At 49.5% G+C, this 13,886-nt stretch overlaps 1 protein-coding gene across 1 annotated transcript in view; it reads right to left on the bottom strand.

Annotated features, from left to right (window-relative positions):
* Window positions 1–10,460, bottom strand: part of UFC1 (ubiquitin-fold modifier conjugating enzyme 1) — a 37,152-nt gene extending 26,692 nt beyond the window's left edge. Inside the window, exon 1 of the mRNA XM_045580359.1 lies at window positions 10,328–10,460. The gene's annotated coding sequence lies outside the window, so the exon portion shown is untranslated. The remainder of the gene's footprint in view (window positions 1–10,327) is intronic.
* Between the last annotated feature and the right edge of the window lie 3,426 nt (window positions 10,461–13,886).

Raw genomic sequence — 13,886 nt, forward strand, 5'->3', positions numbered from 1 at the left:
GGTTGGCTGTTTTTTGTTTCCTCATCTTCTAGATCTTTGGTTTTACTCTTGGAGTATGTTGACCTACAGTCGAGTTTCTATATATTGTTTCAGACAGGGTATGCTTAATTTCTAACTGGTCCTTTTCCATTTTTTTGGTATTCTCATTAAGGTCTCTGAAGGTCTCTTCAAGTTTCTCAGTGGTTTTTAGAGTAACCTTATAAATGTGATTCTGAACTCTGTGTCGTCCAGTAGTTTACTTTCCTCTATCTCTCCCATTCGTGACATGCTTCTATGTCTCAGCATTTTGGTTGCCTGCCTGTGTTAATGGAGTGGCTGTGTGTGGTCGGTGACCTATAGGGGCCAGTAGCTCAGTTACCGCAATCACCAGAGGTGGTTGGTCTTAGCACACCCCTTTGTGGGCTGAGTGCAAAGTCTTGGTTTAGTTAAGCCTTGATTGCTGTGGTACACTGGGAGGAATTGACCTCCAGGCCTATTGGCTATAAGGGCCCGCTGTGTCTATAATGGAAGAACTACTGTGCTGCAGACATGCTGGTGCAGGCCTTGTTTCAGTGGGGCTTTGGTGCTCACTGAGCCTGTCTCCCGAATGTGTCACTTACGGATGTGAGGTGCTGAAATCTGGTGTCTCACACTGACCACCAGGTACACTGGCTTCTGGATCTCTAATGGGGTGCAGTTCAGCTACTGTCTGAGGCCACCCTCCAGGAGCCACAGCGAGAACCACAGTCCTCTCCTCCCTGCTTGGAGCTTGGAGGCTTTGGAGTTGTCTGTACCAGGTTGCAAGTTTGCTAGGAAAAACTGCAATAGAGGCCATTCATATGCAAAAGCCGCTGCTTGGAGCTTGGGTGTGTTTGTTGATTGTGCAGGGCGGAGTCTCAGAGCATCACTAGGCTAGGGCGTGGCAAGCAGCAATGGCTGCCAGTCAGAAGCCTCTGCCTCTCTGACCGAGTCCCTGTGTCTTGCGCCCCGGCACAACAATTATTCTTTGTTGTTGTTTTTTTTTGTAAAAATTCTACCCCAACCAGTAATGTTTCTTTCTTTTTTTAAAAAAAAAATATATATTTTATTGATTTTTTACAAAGAAGGAGAGAGAGGGACAGAGAGTTAGAAACATCGATGAGAGAGAAACAGCGATCAGCTGCCTCTCGGGCACAGCCTCCGCTGGAGATGCGCCTGTAACCGAGGTACATGCTCTTGACTGGAATCAAACCTGGGGATCCGCTGCCAGCCTGTATTATGCGCGTGCCCCCGTACCTCAGTTTTTCAGCGCTTGTGCCCTGAATGCTCCTTTCTCTTTCAGTTTAGTTGTAGAGCTTCCTTTCAGCCACCTTTCCCGTGGTCCTGGCTAATAGACGTTTTGTCTTTTAGTTGTACTGTTGAAATTGTTGTGCACGGCAGCAGTTTAGGTGTGTTTACCTAAGCCGCCATCTTGGATCCTCCGTTTAGTTGTAGTAATTATTATCATCATTTAGTTCTAATTACTATTATTGTTTTCCTTTCAATATAGTTTGATTTTTTTTACAGAGAGGACGAGAGAGGGATAGAGAGCCAGAAACATGGATGAGAGAGAAACATTGATCAGCTGCCTCTCCTGCACAGCCTCCGCTGGAGATGTGCCCGTAACCAAGGTAAATGCTCTTGACTGGAATCAAGTCTGAGACCCTTCACTTCAGTCTGCAGACCGATGCTCTATCCACGGAGCCAAACCAGTTTCGGCTAGATCTAATTATTTTTAAAATCCATTGTGATTTCTTTGGGGGAGGGTTATTTAGAAGTGTATTTCATAAAATTTTTAAAAAAATATATTTTATTATTGATTTTTTACAGGGAGGAAGGGAGAGGGACAGAGAGCCAGCAACATTGATTACAGAGAAACACTGACCAGCTGCCTCCTGCACACCCCCTACTGGGGATGTGCCCGCAACCAATGTACATGCCCTTGACTGGAATCGAACCTGGAACCTTTCCGTCCACAGTCCGATGCTCTATCCACTGAGCCAAACCAGTTTTGGCTCATAAATTTTTAATATAAAGACTTTTGAGTTACCTTTTGTTACTAATTTCTAGATTAAGTACAGTGAGGGTAAAAAATATACTTTATAATTTCAGTCTTTTGAAATTTGATGAAACTTGCTTTATAGCTCAATTATGGCCTATTTAAAAAATGTTCTAAGTGTGCTTGAAAATAATTTCCAGTTTGCAGTAGTTGAGTATAGTGGAGTATATATGCTTCCTGAATTCAATTTGCTGCTCATATTATTTATTTTTTTATATCTTTACTGATTTTTTTGGTGGAAGGCAGGATCTATTGGTTCTGAGAGACATATGCTCTGTCATGGAATAAAAGCGTGTTAAACCTCCTGTTAAAATGATGAATTTGGGAGAATCCAAGATGGCTGCACAGATAAACACCTAACCACAACTGCACACAACAATTTCAATAAAATACAACTAAAATATAAAATGGACATTACCCAGAACTACAGGAAAGTCGACTGACTGGAAATTCTACAACGAGAAGCAAAGGAGAAAAGCAGAAGGAAGAGCGGAGGAGCTGTAAAAGCCTAAGGTACGGAGACATGCTGTGCACGCAGAGAGGACGGAGCCGGAGAGGACGGGGCGGCTGAGTGCCTGGCTGGCATTCCCTAACAGGAAGGAGATTAAAGCTCCGGTCTGTGCTGAACCCCAGACCCAACAGTGCTGAACCACAGTTCTAGGCCAGACCCTTGCTCAAACAGAGGGAGCCTGGGCTGTGAGGTGGAATCCCAGGGGAGCTGCAAAAGGCAGAGCCCCAGAGGTGCGCACATTGCGTGCAGAGGACAGACTGTTGACTCTGATGCTAGATTGCCCTAGCGGGAAGGAAACAAAAGCTCCGGACTGTGCTGAGCCCCAGTTCCGACTGCTCTGAACCCCAGTTCTAGGCCAGACCCCGGGGACCCAGGCTCATACAGAGGGAGACTAGGCTGTAAGGCGGAAACTTGGGAGAGCAGCGAAAGGCAGGGCCCTTTGCCACATTGCGCGCAGAGAAGGGATGGTTGGCTGTGCCGCGGGATTGCCCTAGTGGGAAGGAGACAAAACTCTAGACTATTCTGAACCCCAGTTCTAGGCTCATTGGGGGAGAGACTAGACTGTTTGGTAGCAGGCGAAACTCGAGGGCACCTCACTCCCAGAGGTGCTTGCAGAAACACTGAGACTCAGGAGCTGCATAGGGCATGGCTGATGGAAGCTAAGGCTGTAGGCTCCACAGTGAAACTCCACCCCATCCAGGCAGAACACAGAGACTTTTAAGGCTACCAACTCAGGGAAGCTGCTAAAATGCAAAGACAACGAAATAAATCACAAACAAAAGAAATGGAGGATAAAGAGTTCATAAGCACACTTATAAGGTTGTTCAAGAAACTCCTAGAAAAGGCCAATAAAATAAACGAGACCTATGAGGATATGAAAAGGGATCAACTAGAAATAATAAGGGATCAAGAAGAAATAAATACATTGTCTGAAATAAAAAATATTACACAGAGTTCTAAAAACAGAATGGAAGATCGCAAGAATCAAGTCAAAGATTTGGAACATAAAGAGCCAGAAGACACTCCTCCGCAGAAGCAAGAAGGCAAGAGAATCCAGAAAGTTGAAGATAATGTAAGAAAACTCTGGGACAACTTCAAGCAAACCAACATCAGAATTATGGGGGTCTCAGTAGATGAGAGAAAGCAAGATATCGAAAACATACTAAAAGAAATAGTGACAGAAAACTTCCCCCACCTGGTGGAAGAATTAGACTTACAAGTCCAGGAAGCGCACAGAACTCCAAACAAAAGGAATCCAAAGAGGACCACACCAAGACAAATCATAATGAAAATTCCAAGAGCAAAAGACAAAGAGAGAATTTTTTTTTAACATATTTTATTGACTTTGAACAGAGAGGAAGGGAGAGAGTTAAAAACATCGATGAGAGAGAGTCATCAATCAGCCGCCTCTTGCACAACCCCTACTGGGGATATGCCCGCAACCAAGGTACATGCCCTTGACCGGAATCGAACCCGGGACCCTTCAGTCCCCAAGCCGATGCTCTATCCATTGAGCCAAACCAGTTTCAGCAAAGAGAGAATATTAAAAACAGCAAGAGAAAAGCAGGTAGTTACCTATAAAGGCGCACCTATTCGATTGTCAGCTGATTTCTCAACAGAAACCATGCAGGCCAGATGGGAATGGCAAGAAATATTCAAGGTGATGAATAGTAAGAACCTACAGCCAAAATTACTCTACCCAGCAAAGCTATCACTCAGAATCGAAGGCCAGATAAAGAGCTTCACCAATAAAAAAAAGCTAAAGGAGTTCATCACCACCAAACCAAAATTATATGAATTACTGAAGGGGATTCTTTTGGAAGAGAAAATAAATAAAGATAAAAACTATGAACAACAAATAGTAACTATCAACAACTGAATCTAAAAACCAAAAAAAATTTTTTTTTTTTTTAATCCGATGAACAATATTAAATGTTGAATATAATAGAATCAGAGGTATGGAAAGGGAGTGAACTGACGATTCTCGGGGAAAAGGGGAGATGGGGGTGTGGGAAGAGACTGAACATATACTGTGCACCTATGGATGAGGATAATGATGGGTGGGGAAAGGGCAGAGGGAGGGGTGGGAACCTGGTGGAGAGGAGCAACGGAGGGGGAGGGGAAGAGGAATATCTGTAATAATATGAACAATAAAGATTTATAAAAAATAAATAAAATAAAAAAAAGAAAATGATGAATTTGTCAATTTTTTTGTACTTCTGTTCTATGTAATTTGAATTTATATTATTATATGCATATCAATTTTACTCCATGGCAAAGTGAACTTTTTGATATAGAGTGCTATTTATAGTACTGCTTTGCACCTTTGTGTGATATAATTTTCATTTGGCTTATGTTTGCATAATATATCTTTTTCCATTCTTTCACTTCCAATCTCTTTGTACCCTTATGTTTTAGGTAACTCCCAGTATCTTTTCTTAGTCATGAGTGGTTGTTAAAGTTCCCAAGATTTAAAAATATATTAATTTAGAGGATCCAAGATGGCTGCGCCCAGGTGAACACCTAGCCGCAGCCGCACACAACAATTTCAATAAAATACAACTAAATATAAAACGACATTGCCCAGAACTACAGGAAGGTTGACTGACTGGAAATTCTACAGTGAGAAGCAAGGAGAAAACCAGAAGGAGGTGCGGAGGAGCTGGAAAAGCCCAAGGTACGGAGACGCAGCACGTGGAGAGGACGGAGCCGGAGAGGAGGGAGGCGGAGTGCCTGGCGGGCGTTCCCTAGCGGAAACGAGATAAAACTCCGACTGTGCTGGGCCCCCGACTGCTCTGAACCCCAGTTTTAGGCCAGACCCCGGGGACTCAGGCTCAGCCATAGGGAGCTGGGCTGTAAGGCGGAACCCCGGGGAGAGGCGAAAGGAGGTCCCGGAGGCACTGTGCGCAGAGAAGGGACGGTCGGCTGTGCCGCGGGATTGCCCTGACGGGAAGGAGACTGGGGCTCCAGACTGCTCCGAACGCCACCTCCAACTCCACTTCCAACTGAACTGAACCCCAATACCGGGCTCATTGGGGGGAGCATAGACTGTTTGGCAGCAGGCGAAAATCGAGGGCACCTTTCTCTCAGAGGCGCTGGCAGCGAGCACAGAAGGACCCGCATAGGGCGGGGCTGACGGAAGCCAAAGCTGCAGGCTCCACCCTGAAACCCCATCCCATCTGTAACTGCGAAATGCGACAACAAAATAGATCACAAACGAAAGAAATGGAGGACAAAAAGCGTCTGGATATAGAGTTCAAATCTATGCTTATAAGGTTTTTCAAGAATTTCCTAGAAAAGATGGATAAGACCTATGAGGACATGAAAAGAGATCAACTAGAATTAATAAGGAGTCAACAAGAAATAAAGAATATATTGTCTGAAATAAAAAATATTTTACAGAGTCCTAAAAACAGAAGGGAAGATCACAAGAATCAAGTCAAAGATTTGGAACATAAAGAGCCAGAAGACACTCCTCCACAGAAGCTAGAAGGCAAGAGAATCCAGAAAATTGAAGATAATGTAAGAAACCTCTGGGACAACTTCAAGCGAACCAACATCAGAATTATGGGGGTCCCAGAAGATGAGAGAGAGCAAGATATCGAAAACATACTGAAAGAAATAGTGACAGAAAACTTCCCCCACCTGGTCAAAGAATTAGACTTGCAAGTCCAGGAAGTGCACAGAACTCCAAACAAAAGGAATCCAAAGAGGACCACACCGAGACACATCATTATTAAAATTCCAAGAGCAAAAGACAAAGAGAGAATATTAAAAGAAGCAAGAGCAAAGAAGGTAGTAACCTATAAAGGAGCACCTATACGGTTGTCAGCTGATTTCTCAACAGAAACCATGCAGGCCAGAAGGGAATGGCAAGAAATATTCAAGGTGATGAATAGCAAGAACCTACAGCCAAAAATAATCTACCCTGCAAAGCTATCACTCAGAATCGAAGGCCAGATAAAAAGCTTCACTAATAAAGGAAAGCTGGGGGAGTTCATCACCACCAAACCAGAATTATATGAATTGCTGAGGGGGGTTCTTTCGGAAGAGAAAGTAAACAAAGATGAAAATTGTGAACAACAAATACGTAACTATCAACAATCTAAAAAACAAGGAGATTTAAGGAATCTGATGAACAATGTTAACTGTTGAATATAATAGAGTCAGAGGTATGGAAGGGGAGTGAACTGACAATTCTTGGGGAAGAGGGGAGAGGGGGGCGTGGGAAGAGACTGAGCATAGACTGTGCACCTATGGATGGGGACAGTGGGGAGGGGGGAGGGGGCAGGGGGTGGGGTGGGAACCTGGTGGAGGAGAGCAATGGTGGGGGGGGGGGAAGGAAAGGAGCATTTGTAATAATATGAACAATAAAAACTTATTAAAAAAATATATAAAAATAAAAATAAAATATATTAATTTATTGCACTAGTCAGTTTGGTTCAGTGGATAGTGTTGGCCTGTGGATTGAAGGGTCCCAGGTTAGATTTTGGTCAAGGGCACATCTGCAGATTGGTGGCCTGGGCCTCCTCTGCAGGACAATCATGTGATTGATCATGCCCAGAGAGAGGCCCTGCCCACCTGACACAGTCTGATGGTCAGTGGCCTGGGCCTCCCTTGCAGGGTGATGACGGGGCGATGGCTGGGCCCCCACCAATTGCATCGCACTCACCTTGGCTGGCCTGGTGCTAGTGGCTGTTATAGATTTTTTTTTTTTTTAAATATATTTTATTGATTTTTTACCGAGAGGAAGAGAGAAAATCATTGACCAGCTGCCTCTTGCACACCCCCTACTGGGGATGCGCCCGCAACCAAGATACATGCCCTTGACCAGAATCGAACCCAGAACCTTTCAGTCCGCAGGCCGATGCTCTATCCACTAAGCCAAACCGGTTTTGGCTAGTTTGGTTTTCTTGAAGGTCATTCTGCTGTTTGGCCATTTGGTCAATTTGCATTTTACACTTTTATTATTCTAGATACAAAAGCTCAGCGACTGTTATGGCAGAACAACCAGTTGTTATGACATGCTCTGACCACCAGGGGGCAGATGCTCAATGCAGAAGCTGGGCTGATGGCTAACACAGCTGCAACACTTGATCTTCTCCCACCTCCGGCAGGTGCAATCTTCGGCAAACATACTGCAATCCCTACACCAGGTGGTGGTGGTATGGCAGGAATGACCACAGATCAGCAGCTCAGGCTCCTAGAACTCTCCCTTTGGACCCTACAGTGCACTGCACCCCTTACCTACTGCCCTCTGAGTCTCCATATGCAGGCTCGGGGGAAACCCACAGAGGTGCTTCACACACAGTGCTGGGGCTGGCCTCTGTCTGCAGAGCGAATGCCGGTGAAGTCCAGCCCCGTGACTGATACCCACATGTGTCTACGGTTGAGCCCTTCCCAACTTCCACCTACCACCTGGCTCTGGCCCCATCTGGAAAGGTCGGCGTCCTAGCACTGGACCCTGCAGAGCGCTGGCCAGCTCCAGTGGATTGAGGGCACCAGCAGGTGCTGGCCTGACCTTTTCGGTTCAGGCAGCTCCACACTTGGGCTGGGTGTTGCGTGAAAAATCACCCCTCTACACCCTCCAGGTACAATCTGCCACGAACAAAAGCAGCATGGAACATTCATGCATGATCAGACTACCTTTACACCAGCCCCCTGGAACTCTCCCTCGGGCAGCAGGGCCATCTTCCTCCCCTTAGCTATTGCTGTGTTCCTTTGGATGCGGAACTGAAATGCAAAGAACTCATCTTACCCAGGATATGATTGGCTTCTCCCTCCTTCCTTCCTACCACTCCCAGCTGCCACTTCCAAGCTGGACCGGTCCCCACTTCCGGAGAGAGTCCCAGAAAAAGTGAGAAAATCCCAATCCTATGTGCAGGTCTCCCATGTGTGTCTGTGGCTGAGCCATCGTGCTGTTCCCAGGCCTGGCCAGCATCCAGGCTCCCACATTCCCCCCACGGTGCTGTGTGCTGATAGCTGGTGTCAAGGATGCCCACAGCTCAGCCAGTACTTGCCACGAGGCACATTCCTATAGGCCTACAGGTACACTCATCAGGGAACAGATGCAGTGTGAATACTCATAGAAACTAGGATGAGCCTGATACTGCTGCTGGGCTCCTGGAATTCTGCCTCAGGCAACGAGATCAAATTTCTTCCCTTACCAATTGCGCTGAGCTACAGAGGAAGGCAGCAATATAAAAGTGGCCACAAGGTGGCGACTGACCATTGGGGTAAAAGTTAGAGAGATGGATCTGAAGAGTGGGGACGTGGGCAAGAGAGCACCCTGCTTTCCAAGATTCCCAACTTTGTACAGTTCACCTTGGAGTGTCTCCAAGCAGCGGAAAGCATCCAGCACAGCCCAAGGTGTCTACTGGGGACCTCCTGGCCAGCAAGGCAGGACCCTAGCTACAGAAGAGACATTTGGAAATATTTTTTTTCAGGGAGGAGACTCCCCACACAACTTACTGGTGGCTCATGGGGATGGGGAAGCTCCTCAGCACGTGGGCCCAAGTTTCTGATTTCCTTTCAATATGCACAAATCCATCCACCCGGCCACTAGTATATACAGGTTTTTCTATATGCACTGTAAACCTACTTTTGCCCCACCCTGTACCTTGTGCCTTCCCTTTCACTCAATTCACTTCTATCTGGTTTCTAACCCATCATGTCTCTGAAACAGATTTCTCCAAAATTACTAAATGACTTCCTTGTTGCAAAATCTAGTGGACTTATTTTAGTGGCATCTTACCTGATATTATGTTTAACCCTTTGACCAGCTTCCTTGATACTTCAGTCCTGGTTTCCTTTTTTCTCGTCCTTGCCCATTCTCAGGATGCTCTTTTTGGCTTCCTTATCTCATGGCTTCAGCAACCATCTTGATTCACACACACACCCATCCAATCTTTCTGCTGTGTTCCAGGCCCACATAATCTCATATCCCATTGTCTAATAGATATCCCACAGGTACCTAAAACTCCTTCTCTCCTCCAAAATAACAAATGGCATAATTTTTTCTAAATGTCCAAGTCAGAACATTGGACAATATCTTTAGTCCTCCCTCTGCCGCAGAGCCATTTCCCATCTTTTTTCCCATCTGCCTGTTCCCTTCCTGGATACACAACAGCTTCCAAAAGTCCCCGCGGCCCATTGTCCCATTGCACTAGTATGTCTCTGAAATGCTAATGGCCCTGCTTACACCTCTGCTCGCACTCTTCAAAGCCTATCCTGTGCTCCGAGGATGAAATCAAACAATTTTCAAGGCCTTTGTAAGTCGGGCCCCAATCTCACAGACCACCGCAGGCCGACCAGGCCACCTCCTCCTTCCCAACCATCCAGGGCTCGGCTCGGGCGACACTTCCTTCGGGAGCAGGTGCTCAAAAAGGCAAACGTTCACAAAGAACTCTGAGCGAACCTGAGCAGCGCTCGGGGCAGCGGGCCCAGGTTCCCCCAACGTCCGGGTTAACAGGAAGCTCAGAGCAAAGGTCAAGTCCAGGTCGTGACCCTTCCTCCGCGAGCGACAACCGCCTCCTATTCCGCCTTAATGCGTCACGGCCGCCGGCCAGCCAGCCTCCTGGCGGGCCTCGGAGCCGACCCCTCCGGGGCGCCCGCACGCCGGAGCGCGCCCCCTCCCGCGGCAGCCCCGGGGCCGCAGGAACCGCCGCGGCCCGGCTGCCCCAAAGCAAGATGGCCGCCCGCCCCGCGCCCCGCGCCGTGAAGCCGCGCCGCCCGCGGAGGCCGCGCCAGGCTGCCCTCACCTGGCATGGCCACTCAGCTCGCGCCCAACCGCGGGCCTGACGCCGCCGCGAGCCGGCCCGCAGCCGGCCAGGTTCCGGAGGCGCCGCTCCGGACGCAGCCTCTCCCCAGCCCCGCCCGCCGCGCCGCTCCGCTCCCCTCCCCCGGTCCCACGCCCGCGGCGGCGGCAGGAGCCCGGATGCGGCGCCGGGAGACGGCGCGGGGAGCGGCGCGGATGGATCCAACATGGCGGCGCCGAGCCTGAGTCTGGGGTGAGGCGGCGGGCGGCGGGATGGGGAGGGGGCTCCGGCTGGCCGGGCGGGGCCGGGCGGGGCCGCGGAGGGCCGGGAAGGGAAGTGGGGAGGCGGGGGCGACGCCGGCCCGGCCGGACGGGACCCGCGGCCAGGTGGGGGAGGGGCGCGGCCGAGGGGCGTGCGGGGGGCGGCGGGCGGGGGCGAGGCGCCCGCGGGGCGGGGGGCCGGGCGGGCGGGGTGTGGTCCCGCCGGCCGCGGGGTGGGGGCGGCGGGGGCCGCGGGGGCAGGAGGGCGGGATTCGGGGCGGTGTGAGACGTGGGGCGGGGGTCGGGCCGGGACGTTCGGAGGGCTGGGCAGGGTTAGATTGGAGGGCGGGGGCCCCGAGTTTATTGGGGCGGACCGGCGGGAATGGAGGTGTGGGGACTGGAGGGCCTGTCGCAGGGCCGAGGTAACCAGGAAAGTTTGGGCGGGCGGCGGGCGGGGCGGCGGGCTGCGTGGAGCGGAGGTCGGGGCTGCCCGTGCGGAGGGGCGGCCGAGCCGGGCGCACCAGTCGCGGCAGCTCGGGGGCCGGGCCTGCAGCCTGCGGCGCTCAGGTGCCGGGAGCCTGGAGTTGGCGGAGGGTGCGCCGGGCTTAGTCTCAAAGTTCCCGGCTCACTTTCTCCGCGTGCCCGGGCGGACACGAAGGGAGACGGGAGCGGTGGGCGTCGGAGCTCTGTTGGCGGCGCGAGGGGAGGGACCGGCGTGCCTGGGAGCCTGGTGCCGAGCTGCGGCCCGGGGTCTGAGGCAGGGGACAGAACCCAGGATGGCGTCTGGAAACCAGGCTTCTTCAGTGACTGCTGAAGCTTCCAGACCTTCCGTGTGCTGTCTGGGTGCTGGGAGGGAGGATCAGTATTTAGAGAGAAATGTCCCTGGTGAGGTGCTGGCGTCTGAGTGGGCGCTGCCAAGTGGTGCTGCCCGGTGGGTGCTTTGCTGTGTGCGGGGGCCTGGGAGAGCCGGGAGGTCGTTCTGGGCTGATGAGGGACGTGATGGATGCGAAGTGCCTCTGGCTGTAGGACTCTCCCCGTTCTCGCTACAGATGGAAGCTAACGTTAATATTGTATCACAATTAGGTGAGCCTCATGGGACTGGGGGATTCAGGTGAGAATGTGTCAAAGGATAATTGGCTTTCCTACAAGTTGTTGAACTTGGGACCTTTCTTGGCATGAGCCATTGAGTCTGGAAGTGTTTGGAGTTCTTTTGTATGTGAATTGGCTGTTGGAGAGGTAGTGAAGCTTGGTGACTTTGTTAGGTGAGTTTTCTTATTTAGCTTGGAGGGGGTCATTTCCACCAAAATGGCTGTAGGTATTTTTACAACTAACGCCTTGAGTCTTTGAGGTTTCAAAATAAAGTTTGAAAATTGACTCTCTCCCCCATATTTGTTTTTGTTTTGTTGCTGGCTTTGACCTTCTGCTAGGGAGACCCCTGGGAAACGAAGTCTCGGACAGAGGTAAGCCTGGCTTTTTACTGCGTTCAGACGTTGGAAGGGAATGGAGATGGCATGAGAACTGCATCGCTGGTGGGGTCGAGGACAGGTAAAATGATTCTCCCCTCCCACACCGAGTGATATGGTCTGTTTTGGTAACTGGATATAAATAGGAGAGAAAGGAGAAATTAGGTGTGTTGGAGCAAGCCCCCAGCTTTGTTTTTATCTAGCCTTCTGGTTAGCTCAGGAGAAACTTTTTAATCATGTGGAACAGTGCACTAAGCACCACGTCTGCTAAATGGTGCCCTCGGAAGGTTGCTGAGGCACCTTCTGTGCTCACTCTTCCTCTAGTTGTGCAGGACATCATTTTTTAGTTTTTCACATAACTGCTTCCTGTGGGCTTCTGAGAGAGTCACATACCTTCAGTTTTGTGACAATACAGTTGTTATCCTTTGTTGGGATGAGGCTTGACTTTGCTTGGAAAGAAACCTCATAGAGAACCACCAGTCAAGAGGGAATCCAGGGGGTCCTTGGCTGGCTTGGACCTCCCTAAGGAGAACAAACTACAACTCTAAGAAATGCAGCAATTCCTTATAAGAACCAAGTATTACTTTGGGGAAACTATAGGGGGGACTCATATGTTAGGATCTCAAATGTGGTATCTAGTGTTATTTCAGGCACCAAGACTCGGGAGTTCCTGCTCACCTTCTGTTCTCCTCACTCCGGTGTCTTCACCTAGGTTCTCTGTAACTTACCGAGTGCCCTTGCTTCATTGCCACAGAAGGCTGAGTGTGTTTTGGATTAAGAGGAAGTTGGCCATGATCTTTTAATGCTGAAGTTAGATAGATTCTTGGAACTCCTGTTAGATTGCTGAGTGAGGGAACTTACCATTCTAGAGCAGTGGTCGGCAAAGTCATTAATCAACAGAGCCAAATATCTACAGTACAACGATTGAAATTTCTTTTGAGAGCTAAATTTTTTAAACTTAAACTTCTAACACCACTTCTTCAAAATAGACTCACCCAGGCCATGGTATTTTGTGGAAGAGCCACACTCAAGGGGTCAAAGAGCCGCATGTGGCTCCTAGCCGCAGTTTGCCAACGGTCCTAACTGATCATTAAGTGGGGGGAGCTGCCTGTTACCCAGCCTCCTGACATTTCTCCCAAGGACATGGCCATGGGAAACTTAGGCCTCATCTCCATTTTGCTTCATTAAATGAGTCTGACCAGCAGCCTTTTAGGACTTTAAGGATAGCTGTGGGGGGTAAGTGCGGGGGGGGGGGGGGGGGGTCGTCTTTTGTGTCTGTCTTGCACAGGATGGAATTTCTCTTATCTTCACAGAGGTCTGGATTGAACTAGGTCAAAAAGAGACCTCTCAGATGGGGCAGAGGGAGTACAACCCTCCCACCTGCTGTTCACCTGAATGGCAACAGCAGGTGGTAGAGATCGAGGCGGAGTGAGATAGAACTCTGAGTGCCAGTGGACTTAGGAATTAAGAGTCTGCCGGCCTGGCTTTCCTTTTCTTCTGGAATACTGTTTAATGGGTTTGGGTCAGAGGGACCAGTGGCTTTCTTCTCCAGATCTAGGGTGGGAAGTGACCTGCTGTTATCACGCTCCCTATAGGGCAGGGTCTCATTCCCAGCACTGTTGACATTTTGGGCCAGATAATTCTTGGTAATGGGGGACTCTCCTGTGCACTGTAGTTGCTTAACGGCATCCATGACCCTCTATTCACTCCTTGCCAGTAACACTCCCTTATTCCACCATATGACAATCTAAAATGTCTCCAAATATTTCTAAATTCCCCCCGGCGCGGGGGAATCGCCCCCGATTTAGAACCACTGACTTTGAAACTGATAATTTTAGA

The sequence above is a fragment of the Pipistrellus kuhlii genome, unplaced genomic scaffold, assembly GCF_014108245.1.
Source record: "Pipistrellus kuhlii isolate mPipKuh1 unplaced genomic scaffold, mPipKuh1.p scaffold_m20_p_121, whole genome shotgun sequence".
NCBI classification, from domain to species: domain Eukaryota; kingdom Metazoa; phylum Chordata; class Mammalia; order Chiroptera; family Vespertilionidae; genus Pipistrellus; species Pipistrellus kuhlii.